This window comes from Plectrocnemia conspersa, unplaced genomic scaffold (genome assembly GCF_051122295.1).
Source record: "Plectrocnemia conspersa isolate PC_06_02 unplaced genomic scaffold, ASM5112229v1 ptg000013l, whole genome shotgun sequence".
Taxonomy (NCBI): domain Eukaryota; kingdom Metazoa; phylum Arthropoda; class Insecta; order Trichoptera; family Polycentropodidae; genus Plectrocnemia; species Plectrocnemia conspersa.
In genome coordinates this window covers 14,870,790-14,885,622 of record NW_028277177.1, presented here as the reverse complement: position 1 = coordinate 14,885,622, position 14,833 = coordinate 14,870,790, and the positions used below count along the sequence as shown (strand labels likewise).

The 14,833-nt window shown below is 29.6% G+C and overlaps 1 protein-coding gene across 2 annotated transcripts in view; it reads left to right on the top strand.

Annotated features, from left to right (window-relative positions):
- kek3 (leucine-rich repeat, immunoglobulin-like domain-containing kekkon 3 protein) overlaps positions 1-14,833 on the top strand; it is a 216,922-nt gene that overhangs the window by 132,189 nt on the left and 69,900 nt on the right. The window lies entirely within an intron of this gene.

Below are 14,833 nucleotides of genomic sequence, written 5' to 3'. Positions count from 1 at the left end.
AAATTACGTTAATAATATAATTAATTGTATTCCAATGCAATAAAAAAGCCACTGGAATAAAAATTTAAATACGATTTATACTTTATTTCTTATAGATATTGAGGGAATATTCTCTGAAGCCTTTCTAATAACATGGAGTACTTTGTTTCGATGGTATTCCAGATAATGAACCTATATATATTCAAAAAAACTATGGACTACTATATCCATTTTACTTTATAACATAATTACTAAAACCCAGACTAGAAAGGCAATCAGGCAATATGAAAGATAGCTACATGACTTCTAATGATATTAAAAGTCGTTAGAATTTGATAAATATTGTAGTTCTTAATTGATCCATAGTTTTCAATAATAATAAGCAGCAATCTAAATTGTATTAATGGTGGCCACTCATGTAATTTGATAGGTAAGCAAAGTCATTCAATTTCCTAAGCCTTATTTTTTCGAAGCTAATACAATTTATTATAAATGCAGTTAGACATGGTTATGTTGAATGATCATCAAATTGTTATCCACATACACAAGTGAGAAAGCAAACAATCAGACGCGAAACTTTCCTCCTATAATTTTCGTCAGCCATATTCAATTAAAGTGAAGGCCAACGGTGGCGACTATGAGTTGGTGAATTAATCAAACGACGTTTTAGTAGTTTAATGCAAGTTAGTCTGTCGCCCAAGTCAGTGTGCAAGTCTCGCCCACCAATCTGAATTATCCATCTTGGCACAGGAGGCTGGCTCTCGGATTAAACAAAGCTCCGCACCGACGCCCAACTTAGTTCGCCGAAACGGCTACAGCTTATTGTGACTTACCCACTCGTTTCTAGCACTCTAATAGTCTATAAACTTAACGCTTGATAAGTTTGCCGAATGAACTATTATGCAAATTTTAATTATTTGTACAGCCACCCGGAGAGAGTGTAACCGCCGTATTTCTCGGTGGCAACGTCGCAACCGTTATGATGTTACAAAACAAACGCCGTTATCGCGACTCTGCTCGCTGTTTGTCGTCTGATATTAATCTGAAAGCTGCACGCTATGCTGTGTGCTATTATAATAAGTTAAAAAAACTCTAATTTCGCTTTAGAGTCGACGATTCACTGAGGAGTGGTCTCCAAACTAATAAAGCATAGGAAATATTACCATACATTTTTAAATATACTAGATATTTTATTTAAAAAATAATTAGCTACATTAAATACAAACAATGATGAATACTATAATTAAAAATTTGCTTATTGATGATTTCAACTTAAGCATAGATTGACATCGAACGTGTTAACGCGTTAAAAAGTTGTCCGAAAACAAGGAAAAGATTACCCGGAAGGTCGTCCGCCATAAGCCACACGACCCGATTCTGGAAACTTAATCAGCCGAAGCTTTCCAGGATAAACAAATGGTGATAATGGCAGACAAGACGTGGCCAAACACAACTCGGATTACAAGTTAGCGGAAGGCGCCACATATGGCGTTGCAATAATACGAAAACGCACTTGCGACTATTGTATCCTATTGACAATAATTAAAACACTACTACGACTGCGTGATATTGTAGGTGTGCTTTAGGCCAAATTTTAGTTCAGGGGTTGGAATGCTATATAACAAATACGGCTGGAACTATTTTCAAATTTTGCTCGTAATTAAAACGTTTCGCTTTGCGGAGGGTGGTATGCTCGAACCGTTTGCGGTTGGCATTATTTCGCATACTTTGATTAAGGTGTTTATTAAATTTTAACTGAAATCTTAACACAGCCGGAATTAATTTTAAATAGTAATGAGTTGTGATTAAAATGGCGTAATTTAATTTTGAGCTTCGACCCCGGTATAAAATTCGATAAGTATTTATTAGCATGCATTTCTTATTCTCACTCGTTTCACAATTGACTAGTGCTTTCAATACTAAAGCATATACCCATCAGTGGCAGTTCGCCCATATGGGCGATAGGGCTGCAGCACTCCCAATATAGAATTGACAAAAATATGTTCCAAACTACACCAACATATCAAAATAATAAGCTTATAAGCTAAACGTCTTAATAATTATTTCTAGACCGAATTCTTAGAGTGAGACAGACATATATGTATGTATTTGCATTTTAACAAATTAGGTTCAATAAAGTAGATAAATATAAATCTCTAAATACTTAGTATATATAGGACATGACATAGGTCAATATCAGTTTCGGAAGAAGTACGACCAGTCAATAGACGAGTGGTATGTCTCCTGAAAGATCATATGAACATTTATGTTTTTGAATTTCTATCGTGCCTGGGAAATCGAAATTAGTCATTATTATATAATTATAATTATGATTTATAGGTAAACAGCTTACATAGATTTTTCTAATCTTACGGATTAATATCGTAATGATTAATTTAATTAATGTTGAAAGTTCTCTAATAATGAGTTATTTCAGCTCATATAGAATATTTTGTATGTATTTAACAACAAAAAAGCGAAGGGTTGTTTCGGACTGTATAATGATGATAAATCGCGATCCACGATTAATCACATACCATATATGTACATTTAGCTGAATACTACCTATGTTTTCACTTGAACTGAAAACTGTATTCAAAGAGAAACTATTTTGAGAATTAAAAAAATAATAAAAACATATAATTTATATCAGATTCATAGTCTTAGCTGACATTGGAATAAGTATTTATACATTACTTTGATTTGAGGCAATCTGAAATTTAAATTACCATGCCATGTATGTCAAAAAATCAAAGAAAGCTTAAACAATATTATAAATTTCCTTTTTCAGCACCAAAATTAAAATATGATATCATTAGTATATCTTCATTAGAATAACATACATTTTAAGTATCAGTTTTGATATTCATATATGATAAAATAATTTTAGTCAAAACATCAACCACGTTCTCTTTATATAAAAACAAAGTTTGTAGATTAGCGTGTATAGTTTATGATGTGTAATAACAGTTTACATATTTATGAATGTATACAAAAAAGGTTAGGTAATTTTTTAGTCTGTGAGTTCATTACGCTTATCTCAGTATTATATATTGCGTAATTTTATTAAATGGGAATCGCGCCTTTTTATTACCTAGAAGTATAGTCAAAATATAAATTTTGTAATATTGCAACCTTCAAAGGAATATTATTTTTGTGCCAAATTACTCATTACAAAATCAGGGATTAAATAAATTAGATAATATTAATTTGCATATTTTTTATTTTACGAGTGTTTTATTACTAAGAATTTGCATTTTGAGTATAATAATAAATACAAATTACACCGTTTTACGTGACTAAATTGAATAAGATCCTAGATTGTAATTAGCTGTTTAATTGTTTTTATAGCTCAACTAATACTTATTATTTATTTAATAAAAATAAAAATATTAGAGCTGCTAGGCGTATTTTAATATAATAAATAAGAGGTAGACATAAACATAAAAATAATAATATTAGGTAATAAAATTTTATCTTAAAAATACTTTTAGCTGGTTGTTCAGAAAGTTTAGTAAGACCATACTAGTATCATTTTATAGTAGCAGCTTAATTTATCAAATTAGGTGACACATGTTTTTTTCGTACATAAAAAAATTCGATTATTATCTTTATATAAACCAGCACAACAAAGCGCCACCTCACCCCGTTAAACTTTCTCGGCTTTCTAATAAGAAAATTTTGCCAAAACGTAATCCGACACTTTTAAAGTTTAATATTAAATTTTCATTAGGATCATACACAATAGGAAGCGTCGCTTGTGTTTTCGCACACACATATACTACATATATATAAACCAGTCGATTTGGCGCGTCGAATAATTACGACCTAAATTGGTGTTTACAAGTTGCTTACCTGGAAATATAGTAGTATATATATAATGGTACCGGGGATTAAACTCTATTATATGCCACGCTCTCCGGCGACACAGCCTCACAATACTTGCCACTACTTACACGGTTCGAATTGATATCGCTTCGGAGACGCGTCTTATCTGATAACATCTCGGATTAATTTTCAAAATGCGATATGTACCGCACAAACGAAGCTTAATCAAAAACTTCCTGAACTTAAAATGTATAATTTTGGCTTTAACTAACATTTATTATTTCAACCATCCGCAACACATTAATTTTTTATTTTACGTATTAGTTTTCTTGTTTTTTGTAATCATGTGAAAATTTCACTAGGGTTTGATTGAAGATTCTCTTATTCCTGCAATGATTTGATGCGAAACTAGAATCTCTGATTTTTATATTAAAATATTTTTGCTGTTCATAAATTAAATTTATCCTGCGTTAAATTAATCTGATAACAATGATTAAGTATCACCGTTTAGAGAAACGATAATGCTGACTATTGTTTTATCAATTAAACTTATTTTCGCTTGGATATAATTTTTATATAATACACATTTTACCAATTTTAATAAAAGCCTGTCAGATTTAATACCACTTCGATTTTTGTGGTATTAAATCTGGCAGATATACCATGATTATTAAATATACCATAAATCGTCAGGTACAGTTTTTAAATAATTTTTTATTTTTTTTTCAATAGATCCTTTAATAATTTTACGGTTTAAACTGCGCTTATAATTAGTTAATTAATATATACATTTATCAGAGTAATTATATTTTTTTAATTAAAAAATATACCCCTGTAGCTAAAAAAGTCAAAATTGTTGTACAGTGTAACATGAGCTAAAAATACATCTACCCCATATTCTAAAAATTCGAGAACTTTTTGATCAGCCCTTGTAACATGTACATATATACACATGTACGAGTAATTCGGTTAGACGTTTACGAGGTCGTCAGACGACGATTCCTGGCAAAACACGATACAGATAAGCTTCGGCTTTCATTTGGTTATAAATGTATACAAGTTGCATTGTCTTATGACTGCTGGATGGGTTTCGACAAGATTAATTGAACTTATTTATTATATAGGTGAACCCGATATATGCGGATGTATTAAACGTACAATGTAACACTGAAAAGGATTAATACGCGTATTAGGTATGTATTCATTATGCGTCGCTGTGACGTACTACGCGTTCCTTTCATAAATGTATTGTATTGGATATTATTATACACATGTATATTATGTGATTCACTATGAACTATTATCACTGTGCTTGTTATTGAAATCGTCTTTTGTTTGATGTGTAAACATAACGCTTAGTTTGCATCGTAATGAAGTTGGAATATGTACATTTGTTAGAAATGTTTTCAAAATAATAACTACTGTAGAGCAAAAATTATATTTAACATACATAGATTCTTTATAAAAAAACTTGATTTATTTATTTTCCAATTAGACATTAATGAAGAACCCTTTTCATTGTTTCCAATATTTTTCGCTTGATGTAACAAGATCTACAAATACCATTTTGACGAAATTGATTTTAAATCTAATTAAAATAAGCCTTGAAAGCCTGAATTTAATTCATACAAAAAATATGATGGGCGTTACTTCAATGTATCTAATTGCGGTAAACTAATTAATTTAAAATCGGCTTTATAATTATCTTTCATGGAAATACACCTAAAAAAGAAAATGAGAAAACGACTAGATATTTACATAATTGCTTTGTGCCAGTAATTGATTTTAAATGCACGTTTTAATCTAATTTACGATCACGCGGATACTCTGACTTTAGAAATTTGAATAAACCTGGATAAAAATAATATTATGCAATGAGCCATTTTATATCAATAAATTTATAAAATATATGTAATTAAAGGCCTAATGACCATAATTTAACTTTTGCTAGTGTTTAGTAAATTCTAGTATAAAAAAATAAATTATAATTAAAAGATAGTCAACAGTAAATGTTTATAGTCACGTCATTGTAACGCTTTTTTAATAATTCGATATTTAAAAGCACATAAATTATAACTAAACACGTCATTCTAAACTCAAAATGGATCATGAAATTTGATAAATTACATCAAGACGTTTTTAAGATGAAATTTTCGCCGCAAAAAATGATTATTTACGAATGAGAAAATATAGAATAAATGTTTAAAACTAATTTTGCTCATTTATAACTAATAAATGTCAAATAACAAATACCATCTGTGTTGTGACCCCGTGTGTGTATGAACATACATTTATACATACATACATATAAACATGAGATAATCACACAATATTGAAAGTTGGCTTGTGTTTCAATACTTGCGTTAAATCAAGCGAATTGTTAGTCAATGTTCGGTCGGGCGTTCTCCCAAGTGACGAGATAAAGAACATCTCTTGAATGTTGTGAGCCAAAACCGACGCCTCCACACCAACAACTTACCCTAATGAACATTGGCTTTTGAAAACCGAGCATAACTCTATCGAGGCTTCGGCCTCCGAAACAATACTGCGAAATCGAATAATTTTGATACGCCCCACCGCGGCACGTACAAATGCCGATGAATGCGGCTCATTCTTTGCGAATCGTCCGCCATTGTGCTGTTCACTATTGCCAAGAATGTGGCGAAATAAATTTCATTGTACAGAACATACAGAATGTCCGTCGCAGTGCAGCCATTTCACGAGAAAGTAACGGCCGATATAAATTTGACCCCGCGCGGGTGCAGAACGCAGCGAATCCTACGAATCCTCAAACCGGTAGCTTGGGGGCCTATAAGTGTACAATATCCACTAAAGAAACTAAATAAAACAGAAAGCATTATACAAAATTATTATCAAATGAAGAAAAAATAATCGACACAGGCACACAAGACACAACATAAAATGGACCAACCTGTACATCAACATTTGAATTAACTAAACAATGTAATTTTTCAAACAGTAAAATTTACAAAAAAAATACGTTATTAAGTCATAAATATCAGCAGGTCAGTTGTCCTTTTGTTATATTGGCTGATTTAGCATTCAAAATATGTATCTGCTTAAAATACTGGAGTTTAGCGTGTATGACAGTACACAAAGCATCACAACAGACTTTCGGAATTACAAGTTTGGTTGTGTTTTATTACAATGAATGCTTTAACTACAAGTGTAACCTATTTAAAAAACCGATGTAATAGAACCAACAACAAGTTCAACAAATATCAAACGGTCACTCCCAGGCAAAAGAGAGTAACCACTAAATCACTGAAGGGGCCATGTGTATATAAACTGATCCAACTGGCATCACTGATTTTTTCAAACTCGAGACTAAGAAAGACAAAGAAATGTCGCCAATCAACTCCAGATCGTCAAAGATCGAAGAAGCAACCGCCTATCTCTTTACCTTATCCTAATCCGGTTCGATTCTTTACGGGACACGAAAATAATACTTTTTTTCAATTTTCCGTTGAAAACTGGCAGGCGTAAGCCCAATTCGTTACAACGGAGTAAATCTTTATAAACTAGGTAAGTCAATCAGATATAAAAAAATAAATAGAAGTATTCATTATATCTTATTGACTAACCAGACTTATTATGTGTATTATAATTTATAAATAATAAATGTTACTTTGTAGCTGAAGCCGATTTTTTTATGAATAAAATTATTTCGCTATTGTGGCACAAACCCGCTGCCTCTAGGTTACCAGTCTAGACTTATTCCAATCTTAATACAGACTGTACATGAATGCGATTTAAATTGTTGCAAAAAAAATGTTGTTTAAAAAAACACGTTGGTAATGAAAATAATCCTCCCTTCTTGTTTTATCACAGCTGCTACCCTTTTTATGATACTATTTACTAATATCATACAGATAAACGTAAAAAAAGAATTCGCTACATTCACAATTATGTGTATTTGTCTACATTCTTTTATTACTACAACTTATCTATTAAAATTCAGTCTGTTGACTGTTAATGTCGATAAAAACCGTCAACTTCTCGATGAAAACAGTCCATTGCTTGTCTTGTTGAGTCTGACTATACGCATGCTAATATATTCTAAAATCATTGCATTACTATTTGTATGACCCTCGCAAATGAACATACTTCTTACCTCTGCTGCTGCTAAGAAAATCATAACGCTATCATACAACTGTTTGACCTATATAAGATGCACTTGGCTTAAAATTACTTTTAGACTCTTCTTATATACGATACCAGAGCTTGCAAAACTTATAAAATATTACGTAATTTTAATTTTAACTCAAGGTTCTAGTCTATTCTCCTTTTTACGATTAAAGCTAGAAATTCTAGTGTTTCTTTTCGAGTTATTTCTCAAGAATTTTTTGAGGAGAAAAATGCTTATGCGAGAATTTTTAATGTCATGCCAATGCTAATGAGAGTTCTTGATTAATTCATGCCAATTTTCATAAAATCTTTTTTTGTCAAATATTTTTTAATATTCTACAACTACTGTATTTTTGAAACCATTGCTTTAGAGAAGGTGTCAGATGTTTTGAAATATGCTTGCTTTATTGGAAGTCTTAATTAGAGGTCGGAAGAATTTTAATGGCAAAAAATATTCACGTTTTTTTTTACTTTAGTAATGTTAGATATACTTTAATAATTAGAAAATAATAAATCGCTCCGGTCAGCAGATTGAAAAAATGTATGGGGGCTTTCCCCAGATTTGCCTGTCGGCGAACTTAAATTTTGTTTTCTCTTTATCTTGTAAAATATTAAATATTTAAAGTAGCAAAAACTGTTATTGACAATTTTCTCTACAATTTGGATATAAACACAGGAGCCCAATTTCTTTTGTAACACGAGGCTCTATAATCAATCGAAGTAGATCGATCTTTTCTAGTCCTTTAATTAATCACGTCTAATATAAAATATAATGTGTATTATTTTAGGAGTAATGACTAATAATGTACCAATTAATATGAACAAATAATAAATGTTTTGCCATTTTGAGAGTCTTTTTATATTTAAGTTACTATGAATAATATAATTTACATACTTAAATACTAACAAAAAAAAATAAATCAATGAAGGTATTTTACATATAAAATGATTTACTGTATTATTATATTCACATACTATTGTATAAATGTCTTTCATGGATTAATAATATAATTAAAATACAATGCAATCTCTTTCTGAACAGTTTTTATTTTTTTATCAGTCCTTAAATGTATTATACATACTAAGAAGCTTTAACGTATTTTAACAGCGTGTCGCAAACCATTAACTTATTTAATGATGATTATTTTATTCAGTCCTTGGAAAATCAATAAATTAAAATTCGCTTCTTGCGTCCAGGTTAAATCGCATTTTTTGCTCTTATAGCATATTCTTATTAAATATAATTTAATAATATAAAAATGATATACCAGCAACTGAAAACGTGAAAGAAAAAAGTTTGTCAAGACATTCTCTGGACTGAACCAGAATGCATTATTTTTATAACCAATTAGTACAAAAAAGTGGCAAAACATCAGATTATTAATTCGTAAATAATTATATAATATTTCAAAAAGTCAGAAATTTCAATTTGACCAAGATTAAATTTTGGTCTGTATCTGATTTTTTTTGGGATATGTCTTTATTCGAAATTATGTTATTCTGTTTTCTTAAAGAATGGTATATTCATTTATATTTGTATTGTCATAAGACAATTAAAATATCATGTCTGATTCTTGACTAACATAAAATAAATCTAATTATTTTTATACCAAATTAGAGCAGGCTTAAGAAAATTAGTCTCCTTGTTTAATTTAATTATTTTAGTATTATAATGTAAAAGGTATACCAAGATGTCGCTTTTTGCTATATAATTTTCAAAACCTCAAATTTTAACGTACAGTTACGTTAATAAAGCATAGCACGTAAATGCGTGGGGACTTTTCATGTAAAACACACGCTTGAAGTGACATCACAAATTGCGAACAAAACGTTCACGTGAGTTGGTTTCTTTCAATTTAGCACGGCGGTTGTACACAATCAATTTAATATACAGCTAAATTAAATTTAATCTAACGCCTACAAACAATACGAATATGCATGATATTTTTCCTAATTTACTGCAGAACGTAGACGTACGAATATAATTAATTATTTCTATGTACAAACGAAATTTCTCATCTGAAAAAGCGAGAGGAATGATGATCGTTTGATGGTTTTATTTTTTCACATCCGCCTAACCTAATTTTTTGCATCCCTTAAATATTCAATGAAAATATTTCTCTCGAAGATAAAAAAGATGAGTTCGCCTCGAACGAAACGTGCTGAGAAACCTAAACGACGCTTTACCGTATTAAGTATTAATATTTGTTGTTTTAGAATTCAAGTTGGTATTTTTGGCTAAGGCGATTTTTTTAGAATATTGCGCATTTACTACAAATTAGTTCGCTACTGTATTAAATTCCTATTGTGTCATTTATGCTGTTTATGACGTTGATTCTTAAGAAATAAAATGGATTTAATTTTTGTCTTAAAATTTTAGCTAATAATTGTAATACACGAACAAATATATGGTATCAATGCAAATTGTAACATCAAGTTTGTTCAAATAAATTTCTGTACTTTTTGGATTACGCTGAACACTATGAGTATATTTTAAATTTCAATCTACAAACATAATTATAAATTACCATAATTACCATAATAATCCATGTTTTGTCAAAATATAGTAATAACGTTGATATCTAGTATGTAAAATTCTTACTTAGATTAATTTGTTATTATAAATACATAGTTATTTTTCCGAATATTTGTATGTTTTTTATAAAGTATTCCATAAAATAAAAATAACATTTTTAAGATTTATTCAACTAATTGTAGAAAGCCTTTAATAAAATGCTTGTAAAAAAATTCATTAAGCAAGTTCACCTGAATATTGATTCAATCAACGCTAGTTGTCGCAAAAATGTACTACACAACAGTGTAAGTTTTATATATGAGCACTGCTTTTCCTTGTAGTTTTAAGTTAAATTTGTTAAAAATGCTAATTTTTAAAGGCGTTAGGTATAATAGTAGTTAGTAGTGTGTTTATCGTTGATAATTCTTATGAGTTCAAAAAATATCAATAAAACAGTACTATGACTGGAGTCGTGGTGTTTTGGCCGGAGTTGGAGTCGGAGTCGGAGTCGTGAAAAATGAGCGACTCCGACCATATTTTCTATAAAATGCATTTTTTTAAATTATGAAATTTTAATTGCGTAATAATGAATGTGTATAGCGTATGAATATTAAACGTGTAGAAAAACACCAAAAATACCTGATAAAATTAAACTTTTTTGTCGGAGTCGGAGTCGGAGTGGAGTCGTGTTGTTGGTAAATATCGGAAATTTAACGACTCCACAGCCCTGGAAAAATATCTAGTAATTTCAGAAGCATTATGTTTTTTTTTTAACTAAACTGTGACATATTTCAATTTATTTTAAGCTAAGATGTGTCATATTTGAGTATATTTTATTTTAGATTGTACATTGTTTACTTAACTTCAATAAAAAAGCAGTATCTGTAAAGCCAGTGGTCAGAGTCGTCGCAATTACAAAATTAAAAAAAAATAAAAAATTTAATTTTAGTTCAATGAAGTGCAAACTAATAACTCATTTAGTAAGTAACTGTTTGCTTATGCATACTTTTTCTTCATATTCTTTTTTAAGGGATATTTTAATCAACTAAATAAATAATGTTGATAAAATTTTCCGTATGCAATAAACTACTCATTCTCCTATTTTGTAATTTTTGTAACATCATTTTATTTTATTTATTAAGCATGCATAATATTATTTCACAATTTTTGTAGTGGGCCAATATAATACTATTGTAGTTATACTTTACCTATTTCTTTTCCTAGATAATATACCTATTTTTCTAATATGCAATTATTTTTTTATCTACAATAACTTCTAAATATTTAATAATATCGACTATTTATATAATATAGTTGTCTATAACTATTTTTATATTATTATCTAACATATCTTTACAATTAATAATCATACATTTAGTTTTATTCTGCTTTAGTTTAGGCACATTATTTTTTAACAATATTTCTATTATATTAAAAATATATTAACGGATATTTAACCTAAGTATTGCCTTTCAAGTTTATACCATTATCACTAATTAATGTTTAGATGATTAACTAAAATTTATTAGTTGTATTATATATATATGTAAAATTAAAAAATATATGAAACTTAATATAGCTAAATATTATTAGTACACTATAATTATTAAGCGTTACACAAATTAATATTCATGTGTCGCTTAAAAGGTGATTTAGAGCAATCTCCCATATCGATCGCGCCGAGATAAACTAAACGCTCCTTAAACTAAGTAGTCCCTTCGGCGGGTCGTTGGAGTTGAAGCGATAATTTGAAAATTTATTAGTTCGAATGAATACAGTTTGCGGGACTAATGGTGCCCATTCGTACGCCAATTATAACTGCGCGGCCCAAAGTTGGTCTACTAGAAGTTGCCAGAGTCACGTCACTATAGCGGGTTGTAGATATTAGGTACTAGTATCTACTGGTAGTGGTTGCCACAAATCGCTGCCAACCATCCAACCGCCGAACCTTTGCATTCAATGGAACACCCCAAATGCGGTCGAGCCAGTTTCACTTTTATTCTCTGCTTATATAACTAGCTTAGTTCTAAATTTGAATATGAACTGTAGCTAACGAAATGCCGGCAATTATTAACTGACCGACGAGAGCTGAAAGCTTGTAATGGAAGATGCATGAAAATTGCAGTTTAGCTATGCAACTTGACCGCAAGCACGTCCATAGTAACTATCAACAATAATATATAAGACGTTTTGTATATACATATGTAGTATATTGTATAGAGAATTTAAGTACCATATATTTATATGTATACAATAGCAATTTGATACTATTGTATTATTAATATGACTTTTTATAAATTCTAATATCTATAATAAATTAGCATAGATAATTTTAAGATGCGCGGCTGTTAGTTATATTTTAATTGAAATCCAAAATCCCCAGAATTAAGATATGTATAACATATAATCAAGTTTATAAAACATAATCTTGATCTTTTCGCAGTACAGTATATCGCACAAGTCACATTAACATAACATACGACGCGTGTATCCTATAAATAATACACATTTTATTTATATTCGTAATATTTAACTGCGAAAACGATGACGGGGTCATTAGAGCGGCACATACTATGTACGTTTGGAGTTTTAATGGAGATTTGCGATCGCTCCGTGTGTAATAAGTCAAAAACACATGAAACTTGCCAAACTTATATTCAAAGCGGAGAAATTATTGAGACGAAGAAGGCATTAAACAAAATATGAGCAGCGCTCAAAGTTATGTGTGTGAAGGACGATTTATGAACACCGAAGAGTGCCAAGACAAAATTTAAGAAAAGCCCGAATCGTCGTTGACTTGTGCAATATTTATGTACACACGTATTATGTGTTTTATATATATATTAAAGGAAGACTGCTTTCGCGTATAATATTTTCTTTGTCAGACCGTTTCTCATATCGACAACGATTCACAAACTATTCCTGCGTGTCAGTATAAATATATAAATAATAAAAATCAACTTATATTTAGTTTAGATTTATATACCACATTACTGCCTCTTTATTTTGGAAAGAGGCAGTGGGAGAGTTTATCTACTTTTCGTAAATATAATTGATTCTGTTTTAATCTGGTCAGTTTTAATTTTTTATCTTTCAGAATATGTCTGTAATTAATCCGTGATTTAAACCGCAAGCACTCGTTAAAATAGCTTTACAGTCATCATACATAGATTAAAGTGTATTTTCTTAATTTTGGGATATCGTTCGTATACAAGTTAAAGAGAAATGGCCTTAGCAAACTTCCATGAGGAACTCCAGCTGGTTATGCGTTATTGAGTGTTCATTATTTTGTGAAATAACATATCTTTTACTTCTCGGGTATAAGCGTATTGAGCGTAGAAGATAGTCGAGAGTTTTGTATTTGTATAGTGAATGAAATTGTGTCTAAATCTTTTACTACAATCAACATTAAAAGATCTGTACTCTTTTTATACTAAAATATGCGCATATATGTTCCGTTAAACTTAATTTAGTTGACTTTTACAGAAGAAAACTGTTTGTTAATATATTTTTTAAACCCATACGGATTATTTTTCATGTATTTTACCAAATGATGGTAATAAACTAATCAATTTAGTAAGACTTTTATCGGATGAATTTAAGCGGTTTTCTAAATGTTTTGTAAATACTAAAAAAATAATCAAGCGTTAAATATGTTTGTTAGGTAATGAATGCAAATTCCAGGTAGGTTTATGTGTTAAGTTTTTATTACCATTTAAAATTTCTCCTGAAAAAAAATTTAATTTAATAATCTTTAAATAATGTTTGGTCTTAGTAATTAAATACTCAAATACAAATCTCTCAAACTTAAGATGCATTTATAAAGATAACATTGGCTTTCGGTAGTTTTTATAATAGGATAAGTCAATTAAAATCTATTCTATTTGCTAGCTAGGCAAAAATTTAATTAACAGTGTATTTTATAAAAACTGCAGCATGAATGTTTAGTTTTATATTTATAGAATAAATTTTTGCAGAAAAATAAAAATAAAAATATTTTTAGAAAGATCATCAGGATTTTATTTATAAACTATTAATAGAAAATCAAAGATCAGGATTTTATTTATAAAATATTAATTAAGAAAAAATATTTAGTAAAACTAGACCATACAAAGGTTATTTTAACATTTTTTTCAATCTTAAACCTAGTATATAATTAGGAACAAGGTGTTATAGATTTATATTTAGAAACATAGTGTTATATATGTACTATATTTAGGAACATGGTAGCAATTTTAAAATTTTTTTTCAACAAATAAATAGGTTATACGAGGTTGAATCTATGCTATTATATTTTGTCGTGAAACCCTTAAAAATTATTTTGCAGAACTCAAGAGTTTTGTGGAACGCAAGTGGAATACT